The sequence below is a fragment of the Nyctereutes procyonoides genome, unplaced genomic scaffold (genome assembly GCF_905146905.1).
Source record: "Nyctereutes procyonoides isolate TBG_1078 unplaced genomic scaffold, NYPRO_anot_genome, whole genome shotgun sequence".
Classification (NCBI taxonomy): Eukaryota; Metazoa; Chordata; class Mammalia; order Carnivora; family Canidae; genus Nyctereutes; species Nyctereutes procyonoides.
The window spans coordinates 25924021-25951555 of NW_026575024.1; the positions used below are offsets into that span (position 1 = coordinate 25924021).

The 27535-nt window shown below is 48.4% G+C and overlaps 1 protein-coding gene across 1 annotated transcript in view; it reads left to right on the plus strand.

Moving 5' to 3' along the window:
* Positions 1-27296, plus strand: part of COMMD7 (COMM domain containing 7) — a 69343-nt gene extending 42047 nt beyond the window's left edge. Inside the window, exons 9-10 of the transcript XR_008661559.1 lie at positions 26620-26840; positions 27074-27296. The gene's annotated coding sequence lies outside the window, so the exon portion shown is untranslated. The remainder of the gene's footprint in view (positions 1-26619; positions 26841-27073) is intronic.
* Positions 27297-27535: the final 239 nt, after the last annotated feature.

The window sequence follows — 27535 nt, forward strand, 5'->3', positions numbered from 1 at the left end:
AGTGGTCAGAGTCCATGGCTTCCTCTCTGGGATTTCCAAATAGAAGGCCTGGTGTGCTGAGAAATTGTTGATGGGGACAATATGAAGAGAAAGAGAGCAATAGATCGAGACACACACACACATATTATGCTTATTTAAAAGCTATTTAACTTGAAGGACTATTCTTTATTCTGAGATGATCTTTTTTTTTTTAAGGTTTTATTCATGAGAGAGAGAGAGAGAGAGAGAGGCAGAGGGAGAAGCAGGCTCCATGCAGGGAGCCCAATGTGGGACTTGATCCAGGGACTCCGGGATCATGCCCTGAGCCGAAGGCAGACACTTAACCCCTGAACCACCCAGACATCTCTGACGATGACCTTATTCTTTTGTATTTTAATGTCTTTTCCAAGAGGTACTTTGTTTTTTGTTTTTTTGTTTTTTTGCAGTGGGTTTTTTGTGGCAAAAAGCATACAACATGAGATGAGATCTGCCCTCTTAACAAATTTTTAAGTGTGTGGTACAGTACTGCTAACTAAATGTCCAATGTTGTACAGCAGATCCCTAGTACATACTCATCTCGTGTAACTGAAACTCTATACCCATTCCTCTTCCCCTGAGTCCCTGAGAACCACTACTCTAGTTTCCGTTTCTGTGAATTTGACCACTTTAGATACCTCCTATAAGTGGGATCATGTAGTATTTGTCCTGTGACTGGCTTATTTCACTTAGCATAATATCCTTAAGATTCATCCATGTTGTAGCATGTGATGAGATTTCTTTTTCTTTTTCTTTTTTTTTTTTTTAAGATTTTATCTGGGCAGCCCGGTGGCTCAGTGGTTTAGCGCTGTCTTCAGCCCAGGGCTGATCCTGGGACCAGGTTTGAGTCCCACGTCGGGCTCCCTGTGTGGAGCCTGCTTCTCCCTCTGCCTGTGTTTCTGCTTCTCCCTCTCTCTGTGTCTCTCATGAATAAGGAAATAAAATTTAAAAATCAATCAATAAATAAAATCTTAATAAAATAAATAAAGATTTTATTTATTTATTTATGAGAGACACAGAGAGTCAGAGACCAAAAAGACAGTCAGATCCAGGGACTCCAGGATCATGCCCTGAGCCAAAGGCAGACACTCAACCACTGAGCCACTCAGCCGTCCCAATTTCCTTCTTTTTTTATGGCCAAATTATATTCCATTGTATGGATAGACCACATTTTCATTATCCATTCATGTGTCAGTGGGCAGGTGCACTGTTTCCACCTTTGTTTGTTTGTTTGTTTGTTTGTTTTCCACCTCTTGGCTATTGTGAATAATGCTGCAATGAACACGAAAGGGAATATACCTCTTTGAGATCCTTCCTTATTACAATTCTTTTGGATAAATACCAAAAGTGGGATGGTTGGATCATATGGTAGTTCTAGTTTTTTTTTTCTGTTTTGTTTTTTTTTTTTAAAGATTTTATTTATTTATTCATGAGAGACACAGAGAGAGAGAGACACAGAGACACAGGCAGAGGGAGAAGCAGGTTCTGGGCAGGGAGCCCGATGTGGGCCTCGATCCTGGGACTTGATCCCAGGACTCAATCCCAGGACTCCAGGATCACGCCCCAGGGCCAAAGGCAGGCGCTAAACCACTGAGCCACCCAGGGATCCCCTATTTGTATTTTTTTAAGAGAGGAAAATAGGGTGGTGGGGAGAGGCAGAGGGAGAAGGAGAGAGAGCATCAGTGTGGAGCCCGATTCGGGGCTCCATCTCACTATTCTGAGATCATGACCTGAGCTAAAATCAAGAGTCAGACATTTAAGAGACTGAGCCACCCAGGCGCCCCTATTTATAATTTTTTTGAAGAACTCCCATACTGTTTTCCCTAGCAGCTGCACCATTTTACATTCCCACCAGCAGTGCGCAACGTTTCTTTTTTCTATACATCCTCCAACACTTGTCTCTTGTCTTTTTGATAATAGCCATCTAACATGTGTGAGGTGATATCTCATTGGGGTTTGATATCTATTTTCCTGATGATTAGAGATGTTGAACATCTTTTCATGTACCACTCATACGTCTTCTTTGGAGAAATGTCTATTCAGGTCCTTTGTCCATTTTTTAAAAAGATTTTATTTATTTGAGAGAGAGAGCAAGTAGGGGGAGGGGAAGAGGGAGAGGGACAAGCAGACTCTGCACTAAGCTTGGAGCCCCACATGGGGCTCAATCTCATAACCCTGAGATCATGACCTGGGCTGAAATCAAGAGTCTGGTGCTTAACCTACTGAGCCACTCAGGCATCCCTCCCTTTGCCCATTCTTTTTTTTTTTTTTTTAATTTTATTTTTTTAAAGACTTTATTTATTTATTCATAGAGACACGGAGAGAGAGAGTGAGGCAGAGACACAGGCAGAGGGAGAAGCAGGCTCCACGCAGGGAGCCTGACGTGGGACTCCATCCAGGGTCTCCAGGATCACGCCCTGGGCTGCAGGCGGCGCTAAACCACTGCGCCACCGGGGCTGCCCCCTTTGCCCATTCTTTAATCAGGTTTTTTGTTTGTTTTGCTATTGAGTTGTTAGGAGTTCCTTATATATTTTGGATATCAACCAAACACCAGATATATGATCTGCAAATATTTTCTCTCATTCTGTAGGTTGTCTTTTTATTTTGTTGATTCTTTTTTTAAAATTTTTTAAAAAGAATTTATTTATTCATTCATGAGAGACACACACAAAGAGAGAGAAAGAGGCAGGGACACAGGCAGAGGGAGAAGCAGGCTCCATGCAGGAAGCCCAACGTGAGACTCGACCCCAGGTCTCCAGGATCAGGCCCTGGGCTGAAGGCGGCGCTAAACCGCTGCACCACCCAGGCTGCCCTTTAACTTTTTTTCTAAAGTAAGCCTTACACCCAACATGGGGTTTGAACTCATGACCCCAAGATCAAGGGTCACATGCTCTACTGACTGAGCCAGCCAGGTACCCCCCAGCTGATTGTTTCTTTTGCCTGGTAGGAGCTTTTTAGTTTGATGTAATCCCACTTGTCTATTTTTGCTTTTGTTGTCTGTACTTTTGGTGTCATATCCAAGAAATCATTACCAACACCAGTGTTAGGAAGCTCTTTTCTTTCTTTCTTTCTTTCTTTCTTTCTTTCTTTCTTTCTTTCTTTCTTTCTCTTTCCTTTCTTTTTAAAATTTTTAAGTTTTCTTTCTTCTTTCTTTTTAAAATTTTTAAGTTATTTATTCATGAGAGACACACAGAGAGAGAGACAGAGACACAGGTTGCAGGCTCCACACAGGTAGCCCAATGTGGGACTTGATACCGGGACTCCGGGATCACACCCTGGGCTGAAGGCAGACACTCAACCCCTGAGCCACCCAGGTGTCCCATCTTTCTTTTTTAAAGATTTTATTTATTTGAGAGAGAGATGGTGAAGCAGACTTCCCCCAGCTGAGCAGAGAGCCCGACGCAGGGCTTGATCCCAGGACCCTGAGATCATGACCTGAGCTGAAGGTAGACTTAACTGAGCCACCCAGGTGCCCCTGAAGCTTTTCTTTTATGTGTTCTTCTAGGAGTTTATAGTATCAAGTGCTACATTTAAGTCTTCAATCCATGTTGAATTGATTTTTTTTTTTATTTGAGATAGAACAGTAGAGGGAGGGGCAGAGGGAGATAGAATCTTAGGCAGGCTCCATACTCACTGTGGAGCCCAATGCAGGGCTTCATCTTACAACCCTGAGATCATGACTTGAGCCAAAAATCAAGAGTCATGGGATGCCTGAGTGGCTCAGCGGTTGAGCACCTGCGTTCGGCCCAGGGTATGATCCTGGAGTCCCAGGATCGAGTCCCACATCTGGCTCCCTGCATGGAGACTGCTTCTTCCTCTGCCTGTGTCTCTGCCTCTCTCTCTCTCTCTCTTTATGTCTCTCATGAATAAATAAATAAAATCCTAAAAAAAAAATAATCAAGAGTCAGATGCTCAACCAACTGAGCCACTCAGGCGCCCCATGTTGAGTTGATTTTTGTGTGTGGTTACATAAGGGCCCAGTTTCATTCTTTTGCATGTGGATACCTGGTTTTCCCAACACCATTTATTTGGTTTTAAGGGCCTTCCTTGGCAGAATAACAAATGTTCCCCATTGTTTCTTTAGAAATGTTATTGGTCTGTGAAATTCTGTGAACCAGACCCTCACAACTTTGTTGTAATGTCCAGTTATAGTATAAAAGTCAGGACGTGTAGTCCAGTATACACATAGCTCTTATGAGATGAATGAGTCAGTCAAGAATGCTCCAGAAAATCTGGGTTATAGGGTTCATGTCCTTGGACGCCACATCCTGGCCTGCCTGGCAATTGGTTCCTTTTCCCCACTTTAGAGTGGGGACTTCACAGGGTAGGTGCTCAGTTAACATTTGTTCACTTCCATGCAGCCAGGAATGCTTAGATCAGAGAGGCCCACGTCATGGAGCAAGGCAGGCCCAAGTGGGCTTGACCCGGGCTCTCCTAGTTCTCAGGCCAGCACTGTTTCGACTATACTGTAAATGCATGTGGCTCTGCTTGTATTAAATAAAATTTCTCCCGTGGGCCAGAGTGATTGAAAAAGAGCTTTTCCTTTCCAAATGCGAAAGCCTTGATTTTGTAGAAATGAGGCTTGTACCATCTTTTTTTTTTTTTTACGATTTTATTTATTTATTTATTCATGAGAGACACAGAAAGAGAGGCAGAGGGAGGAGAAGCAGGCTCCATGCAAGAAGCCAGATGTGAGACTCGATCCCGGGAATCCAGGATCACACCCTGAGCCAAAGGCAGACACTCAACCACTGAGCTACCCAGGCATCCCAAGAAATTCTCTCTTTTTTTTCTTTAATTTTATTTATTTATTCATGAGAGACACAGAGACTGAGAGAGAGGCAGAGACACAGGCAGAGGGAGAAGCAGACTCCATGCAGGGAGCCTGACATGGGACTCGATCCCGGGTCTCCAGGTCACGCCGTGGGCTGAAGGCGGCGCTAAACCACTGAGTCACCTGGGCTGCCCAGGCTTGTACCATCTTACTGTCTCCCTCAAGCTGCCAGCACCGCGTCTGGCACATGGAGAGAACCTGGTAAGTGTCCGAATGAAGGAATAAGGAGCAATTTCAATTGTGAGGCAGCTCTAAGAGCCAGAAATTAGAAAATTTAGATTCTGCTTCCTGCTCTGCCTTAGGTTAGCTGCGTGACATTGAGCAGGTCCCTTCCTGTTCCTGTGCCTTATTGTCTCATCCATTAACAACAATGACAACAACGACAACAATAATAGGATAACATGTTCTAAGCGCCTCCTATGTGTCAGGCACCGTTCTAAGCACTTTTATAGGGTATAAACCCATTAACTCCTCCCGGTTGCCCCCAGAGATAGAGATTATTCACACAGCCAGTGTATGATGAGGAAACAGAAGCCCCGGGATCCTGGGTGGCGCAGAGGTTTGGCGCCTGCCTTTGGCCCAGGGCGCGATCCTGGAGACCCGGGATCGAATCCCACGTCGGGCTCCAGGTGCATGGAGCCTGCTTCTCCCTCTGCCTGTGTCTCTGCCTCTCTCTCTCTCTGTGTGTGTGACTATCATAACTAAATAAAAAAAAAATTAAAAAAAATTAAAAAAGGAAACAGAAGCCCAGAGGGGTCAAGTATCTAGCAGAGGTCACACAGGTAATTAGAGGGTAGCAGGGATTCAAACCCAAGCAGTTCAAGCCCAGACACCTAATTGCCATATGATACTGAGCATCTAGAAGGTTTATCTTTTCTTGAACGATTCTATGAATGAAATACAGAAAGTGGCAGCCATTTCAATTCTGGGCCCTGGGCAAAATGCTTCTGGTTCAGTTCCTTTAGGCTTTGTTAAGTAGCAACCATGCATATCTCTTCTTGGAAAGGAGGCAACTGTTGAGACAGGATTACTTGGGAAGAATTTTGGCAGAGAGGGAGGAAAAAAAGCAGGTGGTAAGGCCTATCTCCTGTCGCGCTGCCTCTCCATGGCCTCTTCTGTGTTCCCTGAAGCTCCCCCATGGCTGCCCTCACCAAAGTACAGGCCACCTTTGGCCCTGACCTGGGCATTTCTCTGAGCCAATCTCATCTGCTCTGCAGCATTCCACATGGCTAGAGTCAGCTTCTAAAGACAGCAATGGATCACATTACACACCTGCTTAAAGCCCTCCTGTGGCTTCTCAGAGCTCTGTGAATAAAACCCAGTGTGACCCCTGCCCACCTCTCTGATTTCATCTCACACCTCCCCTTCACTCAGCACCCTGTAGCCCAGCTGTGCTGTCCCAGCCAGTGGCCACTACCCATATGGGGCTGCTGAGCACTTGAAATGTGGCCAGTCCAAATTGAGATGTGCTTGTCCATATAAAATATACACAGGCGGGGTGCCTGGGTGGCTCAGTCTGTTAATTGCCTGACTTCAGCTCAGGTCATGATCTCAGGGTCCTGTGATCCAGCCCTGCCTCCAGGCCCACATTGGGCTCTGCCCTCAGAGGGGATCCTTCTTCTCCTCTCCCTCTGCCCCTCCTCCTGCTTGTGTTCTCTCTCTCTCTCTCAAATAAATAAATACAATCTTAAAAATAAAATAAAATAAAATACACACTAGCTCTTGAAGCTGTAGTCCAAAAGAGGGTGTGAAATATCTCATTAACAATTTTATATTGAGGGATCCCTGGATGGCGCAGCGGTTTGGCGCCTGCCTTTGTCCCAGGGCGCAATCCTGGAGACCCGGGATCGAATCCCACATCGGGCTCCCAGTGCATGGAGCCTGCTTCTCCCTCTGCCTGTGTCTCTGCCTCTCTCTCTCTCTCTGTATGACTATCATAAATAAATAATAAAAAAAATTAAAAAAAACAATTTTATATTGATTTGTTGAAATGATAACATTTTTTTATATATTGGGTTAAATAAAATACATTATTAACATTAATTTCACTTCTATCTTTTTTATCATGACTACTAGAAAATTGTCAATTCTGTGTGTGGCTTGCATTTTATTCCCACTGGACAGTGCTGCTGCAGCCCCACACCAGCTTCCATCTGGTCCTGGACTGCCCCAAGCTCTTCTCAGCCTCAGGTGGGCAGGGCCTATGTCCCCCCCGCTGCTCTCAGTGCCCCACCATAGCTGCAATCTCTCTCATGTTTGCTGCCTTTCTTCCCCAGGTAGAGTGGCAGTCCCCCAGTGCTCTTGGTTTAGCACCTGACCCTGGGCTAGCCAGGAAGAGCCTGTGCTCAATCAGATGCCCCGGGGGAGGGAAGGATAGGAACCAGGCCACATTTCTCAGCCTGCAGCTACGGGAGGGGTCTTCAGCCAGAGGGGTCCACATGCTGCTAATAAGGCTATAGCTGAAGCACGTGATCAGAACCCTCAGAGGCTCTGGGCATAACATACATGGACTGTAAGAGAGGGGCTTTGGGCTTTGTGTGGGGTTTTGGGAGCCTGCTGTGTCAGTAGGACCAGGGATGTGAAGCCCTGGGTCAGCGACCATGTGTGCCAGGGGAAGTGCCAGCACAGCTGAGGTGGATTTGGGCTTTGCTGGGGCACCCCAGAGTCCCTCTCAGCCTTGCTGCTTACCATACGATGACCTTCAGAGGTTGCTCAGTGGGGATTGGCTCCCTGCCGAGAGCCTGGGAGGACCAGAGCCAGGGCTGTGTGTCTAGCATCAGCAGGGTACAGCACGGGGACACATAGTATTCAGGGCATCTGAACGTCCTTGTGACCAGCTCCCCCTTTGTACTGTCAGCCACCTTTGCAAGGCACTGGCCACCGTGGCGATGGAAATAATGCACGGCCTCAGCTCCTGAGTAAGTGCCCCTCTGCTAAAGAGGATCACCAAGCCATCACCTTGTGTGTTTTCACCCTGAGGACCCTGACTTCGGCAGCATCTGGAAGAGGAAGAGATATCACCATTTCTGTGAAAAGGGCCTGTGGGTTTTAATTGACCGCAAACTCAGAGTGAGCCAACGGGTGACCTGATTGCTAAAATAGCCCAGGAGGAGGGCGGAAGCTTCCAGAACAGAGAGGGGGGCGGCTAGGATCTCAGCTGGAAGGAAGTGAGGGCACCATTTTTGGAACCTGCCCAAATCCACAGCTCCAGGGAGCAGGGAGGCCTTTCTCTGGAAACTCTGCCTTAGTCCAGCCCCTGTGGGTGAGAATGGGGTGGGGCAGGAGGTGGAGCTAGTGGTTCCTGGAGCACAGAAACCCTGGTGGTGGGTGAACACAGGCCTGCACCTTGGGCTTTACCTACTCCTCAGGTTAGAAGAAATCCCAGGCCTGGAGGTTAGAAGGGCCCAGGGAGACCAGTTGGGCCAGGCACTCCGGTCCCATCCTGGGAAGCCGAGAGCCTGCCTAAGCCCGCCGCCGTGGGAGGGTGACAAAGGTCAGCTCTCCTCCAGCTTTCCTGCTGCACTCAGCAGCTCTGAAAGAAATGCAAGGAACAAAGATGACTGCTCTCATATAGCAGATAATGAATGTTCTGATTCTCAGCCCCCAAGAGCATCAAATCCCAGTGTCCCTGGCCAGGAAATTTACAGCCTGCCATTGACCCTTGCGAAGGACCCGGGCAGGGCAGTGTCCCCTTGCTGGCTTCTCCATGGGCAGAGATGGCCTGTGAATCCCACGACCTCCATACTGGCTGTCCTCAGCGTCCAGTGGCCTGGCCAGGGTCCCTCAGCTCTGTTGGTGCTGGGCTGGGCAGTGAGGACAGAGCACAGAGGCGGCTCAGCTCTGTGTGGAAGGTGTGTGGAGGTGGTGGGGATGAGCCTGAGCCAAGGGCAACCCCGCCTTTCTATTTTATATCTAATTATAAAAGCAATTCATACTCATTATAAAATTTGGAAACTACAGAAAGGTACAAAGGAGAAAATGAAAGTCGTCTGTTATCTCGCTGCCCAAAGATAAATGTCACTGCTGTTTTGTTGTATTTCCCTTCAGTTTTATTCTTCTATATCGATCATACATATGCATATGTGTATATTTTATTTTATTTATTATTTAAGTGTATATTTTTGTTGTAATAATACTCTGTAACTGGCTCCCCCCCACCTTTCATTATATGGTGAATATTATCTCACAACGTTCAAATTTTCTTTAAAGTTAATGGCTTTGTAATATTGTCTTAATAATTTACTTAGCCATTTTCCTACTTTTTTTTCCATTCTCCTATTTTGACTCCCTCTTTTTTATTTTTTAAAAAATTTTTTAAAGATTATTTATTTATTTATAATAATAAATTTATTTTTTATTGGTGTTCAATTTGCCAACATACAGAATAACACCCAGTGCTCATCCCATCAAGTGCCCACCTCAGTGCCCGCCACCCAGTCACCCCCACCCAAGATTTTTTATTTATTCATTCATGAGAGACAGAGAGAGAGAGAGAGAGAGAGAGAGAGAGAGAGGCAGAGACATAGGCAGAGGGAGAAGCAGGCTCCATGCAGGGAGCCTGATATGGGACTTGACCCTGCGACTCCAGGATCACGCCCTGGGCCAAAGGCAGGGGCTAAACCGCTGAGCCACCCAGGGATCTCCTCTCTCTCTTTTTTTAATAAGGGGATTTGGCAGTTTTTAAAATTCCACTTAGGGACATCTGGGTGGCGCAGTGGGTTGAGCATCCAACTCTTGATTTCTGCTCAGGTCATGATCTGAGGGTCATGAGACGAAGCCCTGCATCAGGCTCTACACTGTGTGTGGCACCTGCTTAGCATTCTCCTTCTCCCTCTGCCCTCCCCACTGCATGCTCTCTCTGGCTCTGGCTCTCCTTCAAAAAAAGACCCTGAACATTTAAAATTCCACTTAAAAATATAAATCCAACTTTTTGGCTGCTGAAATGGAGCAGTTCTGGCATACGCTCTCTGCCATTCACACTGAGAGGGTCCCCTCTGTTTAACAGCTCCAGGTGATAGCAAAGGTCGAGCATTTAGAAACACAAACACAAAAACAGGAACCAAGAGGGCCGCTTAGGAAAGGAGCTATCCTCTGCCTGCAGCTCATGCGGTGCCCCCGTTGGAGACATCCAGCATCGCCAGCCTGGGTGTCAGTGTGTACATCCTTGCGTGTGAGCATCCTGGCGTGTGAGCTGGTGGAGAGGCCTGCAGTCCCTAGTTCACATTTTGCCTATGCCATGAGCTAGTGGAATCTTGGACGAGTCCTCCCACTGCCCCATTTCTCCATTTCCTAGGCTATTAAATGGACCTGATGTTGCAGTGGCTGGGACCCAATGCCATGACGCTGCCTCTGAACCAGGATCGATGTCTTTCAGTGGGGAGCAAAGGAACAAAGATACAGTAAGGCCCAGGTGGCCTTGGGCAAGTATCGTCCATTCAGCGAGAGTCATTGTGTCCCCAGCCCCAGGGGTTTGTGGCTACAGCCTGCATGGGTGGCCCTTCTTTGCCTTCTAGTTGTTCAGACTGGATGACTGCAGACCCCTCTGAAAAACTCTGGCCTGCCGGGGTCTTGATTTAGTTCTTAGGGAAGGTACTGATTGAGATTTCCTGCCCTTTCTGGATCCCTGCTGAGCAGCCCAGACCAGGCCAAGTATGACTCTGGTGTACCCCTAGAAAAATGTCCCATCGTGTTCAGGGTTCTAGGGGTGTGCAGGCTGGGTTTCTGGAGGTTTGGGGCCAGAAACCCCTAGAACTCATGCTTCCGAAGGGCACGAGTCTTGTGCTTCTTATTTACTTGCTGCCCTCAGTTCTCCTCACTGGGCCTGGCCCACAGTAGGCCCTTAGTAAATACTAGCACACCCAGGCAAGTGGTGGCCTCTTCCTGCCTCATTTTGCCTTTCTCTTCTGCTTGGCCATGAGTTCTGTGAGAACACAGATGAGCCTGGTTCACCTGAGTCCTCAATGCCCAGCAAAGACACTGGCATAAATGCACAAACAGAACAAATGGATTGGTGAGTAAGTCACGTCCCTCAAGAGTCACAGCTCATGATGCAGGCTCTCGCTTCTCCCCACATCCCCTCCAAAGTAGGTCTTTTCCCTCCCTCTGAAGGGTCCTGGATGATCCCTTCCTCTGTCCCTCCTTGGTTGAAATTGGCCACCAGGAACCTCTGAGACTTCCTGGCTGTGTGATTTTGGACAAGTCACTCTACCTCTCTGAGCCCCATTGCCTTTTCTGTAAAAAGAGGCAGATATGATGTATTGAAAGGGCTTTGTGAGGCTTGGTGCTAGATTACATAGCATAGCTGGTGCCTGGCAGGAGGGGGTACCTGAAGAAGCAGCCCCTCGTGTTGCCAGTGGCCTGGCCCTCTGTCCACAATGTGCCCTCTGACACGAGCTAGCTGACCACTTGACTGTCGGAGAGGCATGGGATAGTCTTGGGCTGGGGCTACCGCAGGAGGCAGTGAGGGTTACAGATCCCCTGAGACCCCAGCCGCTGTCCCTGGCATTTTGCCCTTGGCTGTCATTCAGTGTCTTTTCCCTGCTGGGAAGGCACATGCTATAGCTGTGGGGTCGGGGGGTGGGGATCGGGCTCTGTTGGGAGGCAGGCCCACTGCTCTCTGGAGAGTTGCTCTCCTGGCGCCCCTGTGATGGGAAGAGGTGCTGGCTGCACTGCCAGCAGAGCTTTCACACTAGGCTGCCCTGGACTGTGCAGTGGAGGCCCCCCGTGCCCTCTCTACCTATCACTCAGCTCTCTCTGGGCCTCTAGCCCCCAGGCTTTAAAAAGGGGAGAACAGTCAGACTGAAGATTTACAGGTTTGATGAGAGGAGAAGTTAAATGACACACTTTTGCCTCTGCCATGCATGCTCCCAAGTACGGTAACTACTAACTTTATGAAGAGCCAGTCCACGGAGTGGAGTGTGCCATGGGCTCTCGCGCTGGGAGGCGCCACCTGGCAGAGCTGCTGAGTGTCTCTGGCTTTGTATCTGGCCCTGCCACATAGTTGTTGTGGAACATGGACAGGTGACTCCTCTGTCTCAGCCTCAGTGTCCTCATCCACAAAATGAGGGCAGCCACCCTCCTGGATTTCTGGGAGAAGCCCCTAAGGCTGTGCCTGTGAAGTCTAGCCTCAACTGTAGTGACTGCCCCAAGCACCTGGGCTTCCCAGCACTTGGGCCCTGTCACCTAGGCTCCCTGGACCTCAGTTTGCCCATCTGTACTATGAAGATGATCATACCCATGGTTTCAGGTCATTGGGATGGTTCCATAAAACCAACCACATAACCCACCTGTGCAAGTGGCTAGCATATAGAAAGTGCTTCTTAGCTCCTTACTACAGGGTTTTGTGCTGCTAGTAGCAAAGCCAGTCGGGGTGAGACCCAGCCCCTACCCCCTAGCCCCTTGCCCAGGGCTTCTCCCTCAGGTCTGCCATAGGAGGCTTGTGTGCTTGGGAACAGAGTGACCCGCATCAAGTTTTACCAGGTCAGAACTGCATTCCCAGTGTCTGGAGCACAGAGTGGGACAGCTGTGCAGCAGCTGCCACCAGCTACCTGACTGGCTGAGTCTCCAGGAAGCTTCGATGGAGGCTGGGCCTCGGGGTTTTGGTAAGCCCTGGGTGGCTGAGCAGACGATGAATCCTGGTCTAGAACGTGCCCTTGTGCCATCTCCCAATGCCCCAAGTCTACCATTCTGCCCACACAATGTCAGAGCTCCAAGGAAGTGCCCCAAAACACAGCACATAGCTGTATTGTTGTTGTTTTTTTTCTGGCTGTAAAAGTATTTCTTGTTCATCGCAGAAAAAAATGCAAAAATTGTGAAATATATAAATTAAGAGCACCCCAATTCCCAAACTTCCAGGTATTTTTGTGCATATACACATATAGAAGTAGATTGTTTTTACAAGAATGGAATCTTATGATACTTGCTTTAAAAATTAAAATGAGGGCTCCCTGGGTGGCTCAGCGGTTTGGTGCCTGCCAAAGGGCCCAAGGCATGATCCTGGAGTCCTGGGATCGAGTCCCATATTGGGCTCCCTGCATGGAGCCTGAGTCTCCCTCTGCCTATGTTTCTGCCCCCTGCCCCCTCTGTGTTTCTCATGAATAAATAAATCTTAAAAAAAATTAAAATGAGTATACTTGATTTTTAACTTTTTTTTTAGTTTTTTTTTAAAGACTTTATTTATTTATTCATAGAGACAGCGGAGAGAGAGAGAGAGAGAGAGAGGCAGAGACACAGGCAGAGGGAGAAGCAGGCTCCACGCAGGGAGCCTGACGTGGGACTCCATCCGGGTCTCCAGGATCACGCCCTGGGCTGCAGGCGGCGCTAAACCGCTGCGCCACCGGGGCTGCCCGATTTTTAACTTTTTTGTTACAAAATATGACAAGGAAAGACCATATAAAACAATTGTTCAGGGGATCCCTGGGTGGCGTAGCGGTTTGGCGCCTGCCTTTGGCCCAGGGCGCGATCCTGGGGACCCGGGATCGAATCCCATGTCGGGCTCCTGGTGCATGGAGCCTGCTTCTCCCTCTGCCTATGTCTCTGCCTCTCTCACTCTCTCTCTGTGACTATCATAAAAAAATAAAAAATAAAAAAAAAAAAACAATTGTTCAGTTTGACATATTATTATAAGGCAAACACTCTTGGAACCACTGCCCAGTGAAGAACTCTGCCAGAACCTAGAAGCTCTCGGTGTGCCCCCTCCTCCTACTTCCCCAAGAAAGGTTACTGTTCTCCTGACTTTTTTTTTTCCTTTAAAAAAAAAAAAAAGTCTCTACTCAACATGGGGCATGAACTCATGACACTAAGATCAAGAGTCACATGCTCTACGGACTGAGCCAGCAGGTGCCCTACTGTTATTGAGACTTACAAGGTCATTACTTTCTTGCTAGTTATCACCTAGTGTGAATCCCTAGATACTGTAATTTTGTCAAAAAAATCTGTCTTTTAAGACCCTTTTAATCTATAGATTTATTCTTTAATGTGGCAATGTATCCCAGACCTTGTCCATGTTTGTAAATGTGCTTTTCATTTTTAATCTTTTATAAATGATTCCAGGGTTGAACATAAATGACTGGTTCCCCTACCAATGGACACTTAGGTTATTCTCACACTTTTGCTATTATAAACAATACTGTGATGGAAATTTTTATACATATGTTTTTTGTTTTTACGATTTTATTTACTTATTCATGAGAGACACACAGAGAGAGAGAGAGAGAGAGGCAGAGACACAGGCAGAGGGAGAAGCAGGCTCCATGCAGGGAGCCCAGCGTGGGACTCCATCCCAGGTCTCCAGGATCACACCCCGGGCTGAAGGCGGCGCTAAACCGCTGAGCCACCCAGGCTGCCCTATACATATGTTTTTATGCGCTTCAGTAATTCCTAGAAGAAATTTCTAGAAGTAGCATCATGGGTCCGAAGAATGTTTTTTGTTAAATAAATAATTAATTGGGACACCTGGGTGGCTCAGGAGTTGAGCATCTGCCTTCAGCCCAGGGCGTGATCCTGGAGTCCCGGGATGGAATCCCACATCGATGTCCTTGCATGGAACCTACTTCTCTCTCTGTCTATGTCTCTGCTTCTCTCTCTGTGTGTGTCTCTCATGAATAAATAAATATTTTAAAAAATAATTAATTTTCATTTTTAAGAGATTTTATTTATTTGAGAAAGAGAGAGACAGAACAAACAGGGGGAGCAGCAGAGGGAGAAGGAGAAGCTGAGCAGGGAGCCCAATGTGGGGCTCCATCCCATGACCTTGGGATCATGCCCTGAGCCGAAGGCAGATGCTTAACCAACTGAGACACCTAGGTGCCTCTAATTAACTTATTTTTAAATTTTTATTTATTTGAGGGAGAGATAGAGCATGAGTTGGGGGGGGCAGAGGGAGAAGGACAGCATACTCCTTGCTGAGCAAGGAGCCCAGTGAGGGTGGGGGGGCCTCAATCCCAGGACCCTGAGATCAGGGCCTGAGCCAAAAGTAGACGCTTAACCAACTGAACTACCCAGGTGCCAGGTTTTTTTTAAAACAGCTTTATTGAGATATGATTCACTTGCCATACAGTTCAGCCATTCAAAGCATACAATTCAGTAGTTTTTAGTATAGTCAGAGTTGTGCAGTCATCACCACAATCAATTTTAGGACATTTTCAGCATTATAGAACCCCACCCCCATTTCTCCCTAGTGGCCCCCCTCTCCAGCTCTAGGCAACCACTGCTGTAAAGGAGTCTTCTTACTGTCTGTATAGGTTTAAGCATTATGGAATTCTCATATAAATGAAATCATACAGGGACACCAGTGTGGCTCAGGGGTTGAGCATCTGCCTTCGGCTCAGGGCGTGATCCCGGGATCTGGGATCGAGTCCCACATGGTGCTCCTTGCAAGGAGCACACTTCTCCCTCTGCCTGTGTCTCTGCCTCTCTGTCTCTCTGTGTCTCTCATGAATAAATAAAATCTTTAAAAAAATGAAATCATACAATATGTAGTCTTTTGACTGACTTCCCTCACTTAGCACATTTTTAATAGCTTTATCCATGTTATAGCATGTATCGGTATTTAATTCCTTTTTTAAAAAAATTTATTTATTTGTTTGAGACAGAGAGAGAAAAGGCGAGCAGGGGGTGGGGGGAAAGGGAGAAGCAGACTCCCCACTGAGCAGGGAGCTCAACCTGGGGCTCCATCCCAGGATGCCGGCAGATGCCCCAGTATTTAATTCCTTTTTATTGCTGAATAATATTTCTCTGTGTGGATGGATAGACCACATTTTATTTATCCATTCACCAGTTGATGGGCATTTGGGTTTTTTACTTTATTTGGCTATTATGAATAATGTATCTGTGAACATTCATGTAAATTTTGGGGTAAACATATTTAATTTTTCTTGGATCTCTGCCTCCCAGGTGTGGAACTGCTGGGTCACCTGGTAATTCTATTTACTTTTGAGGAACAGAGTTTTTCAAGGTGGCTGCACCATTAATATTCCTACCAGTAGTGTGTGAGGGGATGACTTCATTACATCCTTGCCAACATTTGTTATTGTCTTTTTTGATGATAGCAAACCTAGTGTGTGATTTGCAAATATTTCCTCCCATTCTGTGTCTTTTCACTTCCTTTTTTTTTTTTTTTTTTTTTTACGATTTTATTTTAAGTAAGCTCTACACCCAATATGGGGCTTGAACTCACAACCCTGAGATCAAGAGTCACATGCTTCACCAACTGAGCCACTAGGGGCCCTGTCTTTTCACTTTCTTAACAATGTATTTTGCATCACAGAAGTTTGTTATTTTGATGATGTCCAATTTACCTATTTTTTCTTTTGTTACCATGATTTTGTGTCATATTATTGACTGATCCTAGGTCATGAAGATTTAGGCCTATGCTTTCTTCTAAGAGTTTATAGGTTTTTTTATATAAGATTTTATTTGCTTATTCATGAAAGACACAGAGAGAGGCAGAGACTCAGGCAGAGGGAGAAGCAGGCTCCATGCAGGGAGCCCAACATGGGACTCGATCCCAGGACTTCAGGATCATGCCCTGGGCCGAAGGCAGGTGCTGAACTGCTGAGCCACCCAGGCATCCCTTTTTTGTTTTTTTAAAAAAGATTTTATTTATTTATTCATGAGAGACACACAGAGAGAGACATAGGCAGAGGAAGAAACAGGCTCCCTAAAGGGAACCTGATGTGGGACTCGATCCCAGGACTCTGCGATCAAGTCCAAAGGCAGACACTCAACCACTGAGCCACCCAGGCATCAGAGTTTTATAATTTTAACACTTATATTTGGATCCGAGATTCATTTTGAGTTAATTTTTGTGTTGGATGTGAGGAAAGTGCCTAGCCTACTTTTTTTTTTTTTAGGTTTTATTTATTTATTTTAGACAGAAAAAGAACATGAATGGGGAGGGGGAGAAGCAGACTCCCCACTGAGCAGGGAGCTTGACCTACCAACGGGTCTTGATCCCAGGACTCCAGGATCATGACCTGAGCTGAAGGCAGACACCCAAACAACTGAACCACCCAGTTACCCCCTCCACCCCCACCAGCCTCTTTTTTTTGCATGTGGATATCTAGTTGCCCCAGCACCATTTGTTGAAAAGCCTGTCCTTTCCCTACTGAATTGTCTGGGCACTCTTGTTGAAGATCAATTGACTATAAGTGTGAGGGTTTATTTTTGGACTTTTATTCCATTAACTCCATGTCTATCCCTATGCCGGTACCACACTGTCTTAATTACTGTAACTTTGTAGAAAGCTTCCTCTGGGTCCTCTAACAATATCCCTCTTTTTTCAATACGTCTTGGCTATCTGTGGTCAGTTGAATTTCCATAAGAATTTTAAGATCAGCTTGTCAATTTCTGCAAAGAAGCAAATTGGAATTTTGATGGGGATGGTGTTGAATCTGAAGATCAATTTTGGGAATCTTGCCATCTTAACAATATTGGGTTTCAGATCCATGAACATGGGATGTTTTTCCATATATTTAGGTCTTTAATTTCTTTCTTTCTTTTATTTTCTTACCTTTTTTTAAAGATTTATTTATTTGAGGGAGAGAGAGCACACAGAGGGAGAGGGAGAGGAAGGGGGAGAATCCGACTCCCCGTGGAACAGATAGCCCAATGTGGGGCTCTGTGTCAGGACACCAGGATCATGACCTGAGCTGAAGGTAGATGTTTAACTGACTGAGTCATCTAAGTGTCCCTTCTTTAATTTCTTTCAACAATATTTTGTAATCTTAAGAGTAAAAATTTTATACTTTTTAAATTATTTGTAAGCATTTTATTCTCTTTGATTGCAATATAAATGGAATTATTTTCTTTCTTTTTTCTAAAAAAGATTTTGTTTATTTATTCATGAGAGACACAGAGAGAGAGAGGCAGAGACACAGGCAGAGGGAGAAGCAGGCTCCTCATGGGGAGCCCGATTCAGGACTCAATCCCAGGATCCTCGGATCATGCCCTGAGCCGAAGGTCGACCCTCCACTGCTGAGCCACCCAGGCATCCCTGGAATGATGTTCTTTTTTTTTTTAATTTTTATTTATTTATAATAGTCACACACACAGAGAGAGGCAGAGACATAGGCAGAGGGAGAAGCAGGCTCCATACACCAGGAGCCCGACGTGGGACTCGATCCGGGGTCTCCAGGATCGCGCCCTGGGCCAAAGGCAGGCGCTGAACCGCTGCGCCACCCAGGGATCCTGGAATGATGTTCTTAATTACATTTTTGAAGTGTTCATTGCAAAGTGCACAGAGATACAATTGACTTTTGTATATTCATCTTGTATCCTGCCTTTCTTAACTCATTTATTAGTTCTAACTTTTTGTGTGTGGATTCTTCAGGATTTTATATTTACAAGATCATGTTATCTGAAAATAGAGATAGTTTTACTCCTTCCTTTGCAATCTGGATGCCTTTTTTTTTTTTTTTTCTTGTCTGAGTGCCCTGGCTGGGACTTCCAAAACAATGTTGAATAGAAGTGGCAAGAGTGAATGTTATTATCTTCTTCCTAATCTCAGGGGGAAAGCACCCAGTCTTTCACCATTAGTATGATACCGAATAGCCACTGTAGGAAGGCCCATTTTAGGATTTCCTGAAAGGTTGGTTGGTTATAGCCTCACTATTAGCAGCGTATAAGAAGGACTCCAGTCCCCATAGCCCTTGACAGTAGCTCCAGGTTTTAGAGGTGAGGAGCCCAAGGCCAGAGAGAGGAAGTGCTGTGTACCTTATCACATAGCTGCTCAGCTGCCTACCATCCAATTGTCCATGGTCACTGGGGAGTGAGCCTTCTGGACACTTAGTCTTCTCTCCCCCATCAGGAAGGGAAGACCCATCAAGAGTGACCACAGGTACAGAAGGAGGTCTGGGTTCTGTTCTGGACTTGGCCACTGACTTGGGCAAGTTACTTGCATGACCTTGGGCAGCTTACTCCCTCCCCATCTCCCACAGCCCCCAGGCCTTTTCCTGTCTGGGCAGTGGGAGAAGTGGTCCACTCTGAAGTCTCCAAGTCTAACTAACCATCCACCCTTAAACCCACAGCTGCTTCTGCCACTGCCCTAATTGGCCACCAGAGGGCGCCCCAGACCAGCATTTGGCCCAGCTAGGGCACTGGGGACCCTGGGGAGGGTTAAGAGGCAGGGTGTGTTTTTAAGGAGCTGCTAGATTTGCTTGCACAGGCTTCCTTGTAGCGAGATCTGCCGGCCCTTTGCCCCATTTCTCTGGCTGAGTCTTAATCTCTGAGGAGGGAAGATGGAGACATCACCCCCCGAGGCCAGTGACCTTGTGCTCATTCCTGCTTGCTTTGGGTTGGCTGCCTAAGTCCAGGTGTCCAGCATCAGGGCCAACAGCCTTGAGTATCTCACCCTAGAAAGGTTTCTGCTGTCTCTGGGCCCCTTATGGGCACTGCATCCTTCTCCTACTGCATTGCATGGCAGTAGAAAGCCACCATCCTGGTGAGCGCCTGGCCACCTAGAAGGGACACATTATACCCCCTTTAGGACATGGATGGATTCTTGCTGGGGGTCCCTGGTGGTATAGTTGCAGATACTGCAACTACATCATCTGGGACCCCCAGATACCTCAAGTGACAGACCCCAGACCTCAAAAGTAGGCACCATAGGCGCCAGGGACCATCTGGCATTTCCCAGAGCAGAATATCTGACCCCCTTTGTGAAGGACTCTCCAGGGAGCACCAGAGGGGCTCTATCAGCCCTCTCCAAGCTCCCCCTATGCTGATTTTACTCTTCCGATAGAAGCAGAACCTTTGCTTTCAAATTGAGCTCCAAATCAAAGGAGCTCTAATTCCTTGCATGGGTAGGCACAGGAGCACCTGCCCACCCGGATGCCTGCCACCTTTGCCTTGCATTTCTGTTACCTGTGTGTTTTCCTTCCTTCCAGACTGGATCCCCCCTTTTTTTTTAAAAAAAAATATTTTACTTATTTATTCATGAGAGACAGAGAGAGAGAGAGAGAGAGAGAGAGAGAGAGAGAGGCAGAGACACAGGCAGAGGGAGAAGCAGGCTCCATGCTGGGAGCCCGACATGGGACTCGATCCCGGGTCTCCAGGATCACACCCTGGGCTGAAGGAGGCACTAAACAGCTGAGCCATCCAGGGATCCCAAGACTGGATCCTCTTGAGGGCAGAGTGAGTGTCCAGTTCCCCTAGATCCCCTCCAGGGTTGCTGATTCAGGACTTGGCATTCAAGAGAAGCTAAACATGTTACCATGGGAACCGTGATCCCATCTTCTGCTCTGGCTCAAGGGACCAGGGCTGTCTCTGCCCCTTTCTGAGCTGCATGACTTCAGGCAGATCACTTAGCTTTTTGAGCATCCACTTAGTTTGCTTCTTTGCTCTTCTACTTCCCCCAAAAGGTTATGGGGGTCAGAGAGGGTGTGAGAGCCCTGGTATGAAGGGTGACATGCTCTCCCTGAGTCGGATAAGATTGTCCTGAGAGGGCTGCAGCTGTGGCGTCAATAAGGAGGTCACATGGAAGAGGGGTGGGCACTGGGCCACACCTACCCAAGTCCCCCAAGTTTTCACGTAATAATGGCTGACATTCTCTGGGCCTGTTCCATGGAGCAGACATTGCACTAAGTACCTCACCTGGATTATCTCTCTCAGTCCCCTCAGTGACCCTTTGAGTAGACAGCATTACTATCCTCAGCTTTGCAGATGAGGAAACGGAAGCATGGAGCAATTACCTACCTCGCCCAAGGTCACCCAGTAGGCGGTGGTGGGGCTGGGGCTTGGACCTCTGGTGCCTGGAGGTCCCTAGCCACTGAACCACTCCCTGCCTTGAGTAGATGTGGAGCAGGTATAGGCAGTTTGGGGTCTTGTCCATTATCTAGGAATCTCTGAGGACCAGAGATCCTTGGTTTCCATTTTCTCTTTTCTAGATGTGCCTATGGACACCAGAGAGGAGCACTGTCTCTCAATCCCTCACATGCACCCAAGGGCATGTGGGGCCAGAACAGGACCACAGCTGATATCAGGTGTTGTTACAGCAAGAAGATTGAGTAATGCTCAAAGCCCCCATGAGTCTCAGAATCTCTAATTCTAAAAGTCATCTTGGGGGCCTCATTCACTCATTCACACCAGCCAACTTCCCATCTTTTTTTTTTTTTTTTTTTTAAGATTCATTTATTTATTCATGAGAGACACAGAGAGAGGCAGAGACACAGGCAGAGGGAGAAGCAGGCTCCCCGTGGAGAGGCAGCTGTGGGACTCGATCCAGGGGTTCCATGATCAGGACCTGAGCCAAAGGCAGATAGATGCTCAGTCAACTGAGCCCCCCAGGTGTCCCTAACCTCCCATCTTGATGTAGCTCATTTGCCAAACACCCAGATTCTTGGGAGTGGGGTGAAAGGAAGTAGCTCAGTGGTTCAAAATGATGCCCACCCACCAGCCCAGACCTGGGACGCCAGCAGGCTCCTCCTCCCCCATGCTGGGCCCTTATCAGGAAAGCAATTTGGGTTGGTGGGGAGGGGAAGTCCAAGGCCCCAGGCTCTGGCAAGGTGGGTAGGAGAGATAGGGAAGTGGGGAGGGGGTCACAGGGCCCTGCCGGGAGGGCCCAGGGAAGAAAGAGATGCCCAGAGCCAGTGCTGTCCTTGCTGGCCTGGCCTCTTGACATTGTTCCAGAGCTGCTCCTGCCTTCCCTCCTTGGCAGGCAAGCCGCCCGCCCGCCCGTACCTTTAATTAGCAAGCAGCAGCCTCTCCCCGATTCATCACAGTCACTGTTTAATTAGCCGCGCACAAGGCTCCCCTACCCCCCAGCTCTGGGTGGAGCAGCCTGCCTCTCTCACGGAGGCTGCCACCACCTCGCGGTGTCCCCTGTCACCCCCCCATACTTATTCTGCTCCCCAGAAGGGGGGATGGGGCGGCACGCCTGGCTGAAACCTCAAGGAGATTCTGGGCACTGACGCTTGTATTCAAAGCATCCAGCAAACATTATTAGGGCTTGGAGTCTGCGCCAGCCTGGCGCTGGGCGGAACCCAGGCGGGATGGGGGCGGCCTCCGTCCTGTCCAAGTGCTCCCTTGGGAGGTGCCCCACACCTCTCCAGCTGGTCCCAGGGTGTTGGGAGAAGCCTAATAATCCTCCCTGTTGCTCCACTGCCCCCGCCCCCATCCAGACAGGGATGACCCTTTCTTCCCTGTCCCAGAGCCCAGCAATGCCCCAAGGCAGCAGCCTCTGGGATGGAGAGGCACCCCCTTCCACCCCTGCCTCCCCAGGGTCAGATCCTGGAAGCCAGCGGTAAGGCTCCGGGCAAAGGGAGGTGGTGGGGGATCTCAGCCCTGCTCTGGGAAGTCGGGGGCCCAGGAGAGAGCCCGCAGACTATGGCCAAACCACCTGCCCTCTGTCCCCCCAGCAGGGTGGAGCTGGCCGCCCTGGGAACAGTGCCTCACACCCTTCCGGGCAGAGCCAGGGAGCCACCGCCTCCGGGCAGCCAGCTGGAGGCAGGAGGCTCAGGTTCCATCCCAGCCCTGAGCCAGTCCATCCTGTGGCTTCAGGCAAATCAGCTGCACTGGGGCCTCCGCATCCTGCTCAGGGACGGGTCTGGCCCCCTGCTCTGGCGTGGACCAAGGACACGGAAGGATTGGCACTTATTCTGATACTGAGGGAAGTGCTAGAGTCCATCCACACCGTTTGTGTGGCCTCAGCTAGCCCCTGAACTGTACTGTGCCTCAGTTTCCCCATAATTAGTAGCAGCCTTGGACTGTCCTGAGGATTAAATGATTTACAGTGTTTCGTGCACTCAGAATGGTGCATGGCAGAGGGAGTCCTTAGCAATCACTGGCTATTTTTACCAATACTTCCCCTCCTTTTACCAATCAGTATTTATTGCCAGGTATGAGGGGCTTGGTGGTGAGTAAGTATGGCAACCTCCCCACCTTTCAGAGTCTTCCTTCTAGGGGCAGAAGCAGTTGAAAGCCAGTAAATAAATTAAGGAAAAGTACAATTTCATCTGAACAAAGTTTAGTTAATGGTAATGTACCGGGTTAATTTCTTAGTTTTGACAAATGTACCATGGACAGGAGAGGAGACACGGCGACATGAGGAAAACTGGATGAAGTGTGTCCAGGAACCCTCTGTACTGTCTTTGCAACTTTTTTTGTGAATCTAAAACTGCACCCCCTACCCCCCAAAAAAAGTTTATTTAAAAAACATAATTTCAGGGACACTGGGATGGCTTAGTGGTTGAGCATCTGCCTTCGGCTCAGGACGTGATTCCGTAGTTCCGGGATTGAGTCCCACTTTGGGCTCCTGCATGGAGCCCGCTTCTCCCTCTGCCTGTGTCTCTCTCTCTTTCTATGTCTCTCATGAATAAATAAATAAATAATTTAAAAAAACATAATTTCAAGTAATAGTAAGTACCATGCAGAAAACAAACAGGAGTAAGATAGATGGGGGTATGGGGACCACTTTAGATGAAGTGGTCTAGGAGGTCCCCTGTGAGGAGGTGACTCTTGGGAGAAACTGACTGATGGGAAAGAGCCAACCGCAGAGAGATGAGGGAAGGGCCTGCCCAGAGGGGACCAGCAAGTGCAAAGGCTCAGAGGCAACCATTGCCTTGGTAGGTTTGTAGTCCACTGGCAGGATAGGAGAGATTCTGTGGGGGAGATGAGCCCAGAGGAGGATGCAGCTTCCCTTCAACATCATTTTGCCCTTTCAGAGGACAGGAAGGTAGGAGACTCTGTAGGGATCTGTACCTAGCACTCTAGTACCTCTTTTTTTTTTTTTTTTTTTTTTTAAATAAGCTCTATGTCCAACATGGGGCTTGAATTCATGACCCTGAGATCAAGTCACATGCTCCACTGACTGCACAGCCAGGCACCACTCTAGTACCTCATTTTAGTTCTTACAGTTACCCTGTGGGAGCAGTGTGGTCACCTCACTTACAGGTGAGCCAGTGGACCAGTGGAGGAGGTGAAGACTTGGCCCACGTCACAGGCCTGTGCTTGGAAGGAGACACCTCCTGGCTCTTAAGGTTGTGCTGGGGTCTTGCTGGGAGACTTGGAGTGGGCTAACAGGCAGGGCCTGGGCAAGGCCTGGGTGTGGCTATGGAGGGGTGGGGAAGCTGGGACTAGGGGCACCTGGCAGATACGGTCTCTGGCCTCCATGAGACCATGTGTCAGGGCAAGGCAGCACCTTTGTATGATAGTTATATAATCCGCTTTGTAATAGTAATACCACATGTATGCAATACAAAATTCTGAAAGTACAAAATAATATATAGGGTCAATTTGGGTCTCCGACCACCCACTTTTCCTCCCCAGAGGTACCCTCTGAGACCTTTCCCTGTTATCCTTCCAGAGCTGGTCTAGATGGTAGCACCTTGACCATAACATCGGCAAACAATCAGCAGGCGCCATGGCACCACCAGCCAGAAAGCTCTAGATGCAGAGTAGTATTTTTTAATCCTCATACCAGCCCTTGCTGTATGTATATCAAGCTATTTTAAGTCAGAATAAACTGAGGCACAAGCAGGTTAAGTCACTCACCCAAGGCCGCACAGCTCACACAGGGCTCAGACTTAGGGATCCCTGACAGCATTGTACAGATGAGGATACTGAAGCACAGCGAGGTCGTGTAACCAGCCCCAGGTGACCCAGTGAGCAGATTCTAGAGCCAGGACCTGAGTCCGGCAGTCTCACTCCTCAGACCTGGGAGTGATGCCCACCTCTGCCTGGCTGCACGGCCTCGGGCAAGTCGCTCCTCCCTGCAACCTGGCCCCCACCAAGGACAGAGAGAAGGAAGCCTGCCTCTGGGATGGCTGGAGGATGAGTGTGAGCAGTGGGAGAGCTCTGGTGCGGGCACACTCCAGGCACCGCTCTTACCCCTTCGCCAGTGGCCACTTCCCATGAGGTGCAGGAGGAAGGGCGCAGCCAGGAGGGTGTCTCAGGGTGCCGGGAGCTCAGGCGGGGCCTTCCTTCCCTGCAGCCAGGCAGACACAGCAGGGGGCCTGCCCTGGAGAGGGATGGGGGGAGCTCTCTCCCCCACTTCCTGACATGGGCATGCCACATGCCAGTCATGCTGCTGACCCAGGAATTCTGGGGAGTCAGGAGAGGGGAGACGGGTTTCCCAAAGGTTCATGTGATGCCTCCCCCACCCCCAGGCTGGGTGCCAGCACCTGCAAGGTGAGTGGGGGGCTGGGGCAGGATGCAGGGGAGGAGGCTACAGCCAGGGGCAGGCAACAATGACAAAAAGGTAAGGGGCTTAGCCCATGTGCCAACTTAGGCCGGGTTCCTGGGGGTCTTCACGTTGGCAAGGTCACCTCAGGCTGTTGGCTGGCCTTCAGCTAGACAGGCTCAGGAAACTGATTTATCTATCTGCCCTGCCCCTCAAGGGTGATCAGATTGTTGAACCCACATGCCGGTTCTGTTGCCCACAATGTGGGCCAGACTGATAGGGGCCAGACTACATTAGTGTCCCATCGGATTCCCCTCCTCGCAGGCCGAGGGAACAGGGGTTAGTAATGAGAAAGGGGCCCTAAGGTCAAGGCATAGACCAGGTCTTGGAGGGGTGCCAGCCAGGCTGGTGCAGAACAGCACCGCGGAGTGGGGAGTGCTGGGACCATGGGGGCAAAACCAGGCTCAGATTTGACTCCAGCTCTACCATGCCCCTGGGTTTGTTAATGCATCATTGTGAGCCTCAGTTTCCCCATCTGTAAAATGGGGTTGTTATCAGAACTGGAATTTCATCATAAAGACAGAGCTTTTGTAGGTTACCTGGCTGGTTCACATGGTTATGCCTCTGCCTTCAGCTAAGGTAATGATCTCTGGGTCCTGCAATTGAGCTGCGCATCAGGCTCCCTGCAGGGAGCCTGCTTCTCCCTCTCCAGCTACTCCTACCGGTTGCTCGTGCTTACTCTCTTTCTCTCAAATAAATACATTTTTTTTTAAATCTGGAAAAAAAAAAAAGGAGCTTCTTTGGGATGCCTGGGTAGCTCAGTCAGCTAAGCATCTGCCTTCGGCTCAGGTCATGATCCAGGGTCCTGGGATTGAGCCCTGCATCGGGCTCCCTGCTCTATGAGAAGCCTGCTTCTCCCTCTCTCTCTGACCCTCCCCCCTGCTTTTGCTTGCTCTCTCTTTCTCTCTCTCTGTCAAATAAATAAATATTTTTTAAAAATAGAGCTTCTGGCACAATGTACAATCTGTAGTAAGTGCTCAATAAATGTTACTCTCCTCCACTGACTAGCTGAGTAATCTTGTTTTTGAAACCCTACAGGGCCTTGAGACAAACTTTGGTGCTTGTCCTGTGTTCACACGGCCGTCTGGGATATGTACTTTAGTTGCCAAATGTTAGAATTACTGGAACATTTACAGGGAGGTGGAAGAGACGATTTGCAAGTGGTACTGTCCCTGCTACTGGAGCCTGGTGGCCCAGGGCCTCCTCCACAGGGGCCAGGAGACTCCTGGGCCAAGACACCTCTCTCTTATCTGAGGCTGGGCTTGCCCAACACACAGAGGCTTCTTTTTGGCAGCTCCTTTCCTAGAAGACTCCTGGAAGATGCCGCCTCTGTCCCGACAATGTCTGGGCATTGTGTGTGGTCTGTAAGAGCCAAGGGTGCTGCAGCGAGTTGAAGGGAGCTGGGTCAGTCCTTGCTGGGCGTCCCTGAGGGGCCGTCACACTCCGACCCTCCCTGACCCATGGAACAGGACCGAGAATACATGGCAGGGCGGCACTCTCCTGTGAGGCGGTGTGACAGTGCTTGAGAACCTGGAAGGGGCTCCCCAAATGCAGGGATGATGATTTTTAGAAAACCTTCTGTCTTTTCTGTAAGGTGGAAGCTGTGAGCTAGAAATGACCTTGATCATCAGTGTTTTTCCAGGAAGATGCTAAATTGATATTGGGCAGAAAAGGGCATTCGTGGTCAAATAAATTTGGGAAAACACCAACATGAACATCCGCTGGGTTTCCTCACTGCATGGTTTCTCGGATCCATTCCTGCACTTTGGTGAAGGGCACTGGCTCTATCTACCCAGCAACCAGGCCTGTTGGACGGTGAGGTTCTTTTCAATTATCTTTTCAAAAAACATCTTGTGAGTTTAGACAGCTATGGAATTCACTTTGGGAAATGCCAAAAATGGTTGAAAACCTCACACTCCTCCACTTAAGGAAGCTGGAGGAACCTTGGGGAGTCTGGAGACCACGAGGGGATATGGGGGCCAAATAAGTTGAAAGGACTTGGAGGATGCACTAACCTTTATCTTATCTATCATCTATCTATCCAGCAGGCTCAACACCCAGCACGGAGCCCAGTGTGGGGTTCGATGTGGGGCTTGTACTCAGGACCCTGAGACCAAGACCTGAGCTGAGATCAAGAGTTAGATACTGGGACACCTGGGTGGCTCAACGATTGAGCATCTGCCTTTGGCTCAGGGCGTGATCCTGGAGTCCCGGGATTGAGACCCACGTTGGGCTCCCTGCATGGAGCCTGCTTCTCCCTCTGCCTGTGTCTCTACTTCTCTCTCTGTGTGTGTCTCTCATGAATAAATAAATAAATAAAAATCTTAAAAAAAACAATTGCCTTCTTATTTAAAAAAAAAGATACTTAAGTGATAGGCTCCCCTCTAACCTTTATTTTATTTTATTTTTTTAAGATTTTATTTATTTTTTCATGAGAGAGACACACACAGAGAGAGAGGCAGAGACACAGGCAGAGGGAGAAGCAGGCTCCATGCAGGGAGCCCAACGTG